The 4,997-nt window shown below is 33.7% G+C and overlaps 1 protein-coding gene across 1 annotated transcript in view; it reads left to right on the plus strand.

Annotated features, from left to right (window-relative positions):
• LOC108687003 (cofilin/actin-depolymerizing factor homolog) overlaps nucleotides 1–4,997 on the plus strand; it is a 9,176-nt gene that overhangs the window by 2,148 nt on the left and 2,031 nt on the right. The gene's annotated exons all lie outside the window — the stretch shown is intronic.

Genomic DNA, 4,997 nt, shown 5'->3' on the forward strand with positions numbered 1-4,997 from the left:
ATAATAAGGCGATGGTGTATTCTGAAGGTCTTTGGACTTCCTGAATCATTTTCTCCAAATTTATCTTTTGTATGAGTTTAAGGAGAGCAAATACTAATTGAAAGTAACGTAAATATTATAATTTCACACTGAGGCCCGATTTTTCATTAGCTGGTTAAATTGTGATTGGATTGAACCTGATGATATAAAAATGATATTTTTTTATCTATAATTACTAAAGTTACTAAACTGATAGTTTTAGGATAACATTACAAAATCATTAATTTACTGATCATAGAAAAACACATTTTTTTATTATCAAGAAACCTAAAGCACATCTAAATCTAAAGCACAATTAATCAGATAATGAAAAACTAGACCTCAACAATATAAATGTGGTGGTTGTGTGTTTTGTGTGTGTGTGTGTGTGTGTGTGTGTGTGTGTGTTTAGCAGAAAAGTAATTTTGCAATTGTAAGATTCTTTAATATAATTCTTTACATATTTAGAGCCAGTGAGAAACCAAGAATAATAAAGTCTAGACACAATTAAAAAGTACAAGCAATAGAAACAGGACAGATTTCAACCTATATATACCAGAATACATGATTCCTGAGATTCGTTCTTACCTGTTTCTATTGTCTGTTTTTTTTTTCAATTGTGCATTAAACTTAAGAACCAATCATATTAAAGAATTTTATAACAGTTGCAAAATTGCTTTTTCTACTGATCCAATTATTGATGTTACATTACTTTTGATATCATATTGAGAAAAATTTTGGGTTGAAAATAAACAATTCAGAAAATTCTAATCATATTAGTCAGAATTCTGATTATCTCAATTAGAATTGTAATGTATATACACATGATATATAATTCAACCAGAATTTCAATTAATACAATCAAGCTTTCCAATGCTTTATTATTGATATTACTTTTAGTTGATGTTTACTGGGGAGTTAATGGGTTTCGTATAATGATAAATAATATGTTTCATGGAACGTCACTGGGAAAGAAATTGATGTCGCGAGCGGAATCGAAGAGACGAGATCATTATTGAGCGTCATCCTCAAGAAAACGTCGCCTGTTTTATTTTGGGTGGACGCTTCGAATCACGTGCTATCGGCAACCACTTCTACTCAAATCTCACTCAGTGGTTCCCATCGGGATCGTCGACAGATCGCTGGCAATCTTCTCACGTTATCTCGATAATCTGCTCAATCGGCGCGTCGCGATCTACGGAAATCGATGGCAATCAATTTCCATCGACAGCGAGAAATGGCAGGCTTTCCTTCCGATTACATCACGTTATATCCACGCTTGAAGCGAACATGTATACTTGATACGTTTCGGGAAAGATAAATTGTAGGGATTTAATTCGTAATCTATATTTATTACAGCCGAAAAAGCACCTTTAAAATCGTTGATTTATATATTAATTGAGAATCTTTAGAATCTCATCTTTCAAGAAACTAAGTCAATATTTCTTTGTAATTGATTATATTGATCAAATGTCTCGTAGTGCCGTGATCGTCATGTGAAAGCACGTTTCTACGAAAATTTTCCCGGAACCATGATTTTGCCAAACACAAAATTAAAATTAAGGTCTAATTATAACTGATTAATTTAATTAACGTTGCTAATTATTTCACACTTTATTTAATTGACGCTTTTTCTTTCTGTAACAATTGTTATAATAGGCATGATTTAACAAAAGATCCAGCAATAACAAATAAATTAATAATATAACGATACTATCACAAAAATGCTATCAAGTATACTGAAAAAAGCAATTCATTTTATTTTAATATATCTTACTAAAGAATTGTATTCGCCATGTATTATATATTCCCAAAAATTATTGGAGTAAATCTGATTCTAAAAAGAGTGAAATCCCGTTCTTAAAGATTAAAAATTGGAACTCTTTTTCAAGATTGATTCAATTTTCATTCTTTAGAATGACGTTCCACTTTAAAAAATTTAAAAAGTTAAGCCCGAAAACAGAAACAGGGTCTTCAGCGCTAACAAATACGTTTTCTTTTGTTGTGCCAAAACCGAGTTTCTTCCGTTGACATTGACACTAAAATCCGATTATTTCTCTACGTGACTCCGTCGACACGGATTCGGAAAGCGTGAGATTGGCAATGAGAGACAACCCGAAGTTGCGAAACGCAGGCGAGCGACGATAGCGGAAGCGTCCAGTTAATATCGCAAAAAGTTGCAACTTCGCGCAACAAAGATGGCTTGCGTTCCTTTATCAAAACCACTTGCAACTCGTGCAGATATAAATAAAATCGTGACTCGATGCTCTTATCGCGTCATATTGCCGTCTCACTGTTCCTTGTCAGTGCGATTAAGTACGACCTTAACCCTCTCGCGGGTTCGCCTCCGCGGCACTCTTTCGCCGACTGTTCTCCCACGAAGGAATTTTATACATGGAAATAATTATAGAGCGACTCGTCGAGTGACATGGTAGCTTTTCTCAACCACGTAAAAATTTATTATTCGCATACGAGATGTCTCAAGAACTTATGATTATCATTGGATTCAATGGATTTGAAATCGATTTTTTCGTGGTAAAAATATCAATAATTTTGAATTAAGCATTCGAAAATGCAACTTGAATCTACGAACACAAAATGTTCTTCAATTAATTTTAAAAGGAATTTACTTATCAAATTTTGATACAAGTACACACAATTAAAATCAAAGTATATATGAAGAGTTTCTTCGAGATTTTTCCAATTTTTTGTATTTTCAAATAATTACATATATATTTTTTAATTACTTGTATCAAAATTTTATAATTTTATAATTTACAACATAATGGAATGTATGACTAAGTGTTGAAACTCTCGAAATTTAGAAAGAAAAATGTATATCGAATGTACACTCGAATTTTTAGTCATTTTTCCTGAAACATTTATTTCGGCGTTGTCGGTGAGAAGAGTCGGCTCTCGTCGCAAAACTGTCCCCTTCTCCGATCTGTTAACTCCCCTCTGGTATCCTCTCGCACCTCGCCGCGCTTCGACGATGACAGTGAACTAGAGAGAGGCGCGATGCACGGCCCAGTGGTGCGCTGGTAGCTACGGGAGAGGGAAAAATTCAATGAGCCTGTAAGGAGGTCGGTTATTTTCTTGCGGGCCAGAGAGAGAGAGAGAGAGAGAGAGAGAGAGAGAGAGAGAGAGAGAGAGAGAGAGAGAGATCATTCTCGAAGTTCACTGACGTTTCGTGACGATGACGGCGGTCGGTTGATTAAACTCTTTGCCATCACGTCAGTCTTCCTCTTATCTTGTCACCCCTTAAAGTAGCGTTGCTTCGTGATCGATCTTTATCAGTCGAAAATTGGAAAAAAGGGCACGAATTATTCAATTAATATTAGCTTTGTTTCTTGCAAAGTCTGAAGTTTTTATCAAATTATTTGCAGAGATTGCAAATTGGAGATTATAATTTTATCTGTTAAATAATTTCAGTTTACACTAGTCAATAATATATTTTTTTAATATTATATTTTTTCTATGAATGGCCACATAAAAATTATAAAATTTATTAGGTTTTACGAGCTAAGAGGACATTATATATATAGTAGCAAGAGAGAATGTTAGATAATAAAAACAAAAAGAAATTTCTGCAAATTTTTTATTGGTGAAATTCAAAATATAATTATGCGAATCATAATTTGTCAACTTCTCAGTAAAATCGTGTAATTTTTTTCTAAAAGGCGAAAAAGTGAAAATTTTATCGTTGAAGGTAATGGAGAAATTTGTCACTCTTAATGTTTTCACTCTAGGAAAAAAATTACATGGTCACTGCTCTGATTACAGTGCACTGTCTCATTGGATCGAGTTTTATAGCGTTTTCTACTGAGAAAACATGCAATACTTGTGCAAATCAGTTTACGTATTTTCGGTGTCAATAAATTATTTAATCTTTTTAAGGTTATGAGGTTATCGTGACGACAAAGAATATGTAATTAAAAGGATTAAATTATTTATTAAACTGAAAATATGTGAATCGATTTGTATTCAATTGCACTCAGTGTGTACATCAGTGTTACACTAGTTTTCCCAGAGGAAAATGCTTTAATCAATTTCCAATTTACAATCCTCGCTCTCCAACGTATTGTCTGATACGTGTATATTTCCCTTAATTAAATGTAGAAAGCTGAGGAAAGCATATAGATTTATTGATGAATCATCCTCCGCCTGACCTTATGTGCGGTTTGCACTAAGGGGTACAACATGCCCCAGAAGAGGGAGCCCCTTTTAACCAGCGTCCCCTGTCGCCACCCCGTTAGGATATCGACCCTGGAATTGCATCCTCTGTGTTCTCGTCGGCCACTCTCCAATCGTCGCGTTTCTCACAGAATCTCCTTCGCATTCCGATTCATATCCGCTACGTTCCTTCGGTCATGTGGAACGAGCGGCGATACATTAGTACGAGTGTCGGCTATCGAGGACATCCGTATTTGAGCCTCACTCCATAATTAACGAATCCGCATCGCGAATATTCATTTGCTTCCACGAAATTCGAGCTGACGTTATGCGACGTCATTTTAACGAGACTGAATGTCGATAATTGAATAGCCAAAAGGAATCTCGTGCAAAAAATGTCTGTAATTTGGACGTAACATATTTCAATAATCATTCAATATAAAATCATTTTTAATATAATATTTATTATAATTAGAAGACGTAGTAATTTTTATCTCTTTAATCGAATACTATAACTTTCAAAATATAGATGTTTGTACGACAAGGAAGATCAAGTGATCATCCTTTGAGTGCCAATTTCATTTTCATACATTTGCCAAAACTGAGGAAAAATTTGTAGCGATGTGGAACATCGGATTTGTGTAAATACACTGAAAGAAAAATGATGTAGCAACAGCATTATTTTGAAAATAATTTTCTTAATTCATAACAGCATTAATCAAACAAATAAAATTGTGTCAAAACAAAAATATGGTATATTTGTCAAAGTTAATATTATATATTTTATAATATTATATATTTATAAT

Source organism: Atta colombica, unplaced genomic scaffold, assembly GCF_001594045.1.
Source record: "Atta colombica isolate Treedump-2 unplaced genomic scaffold, Acol1.0 scaffold198, whole genome shotgun sequence".
Classification (NCBI taxonomy): Eukaryota; Metazoa; Arthropoda; class Insecta; order Hymenoptera; family Formicidae; genus Atta; species Atta colombica.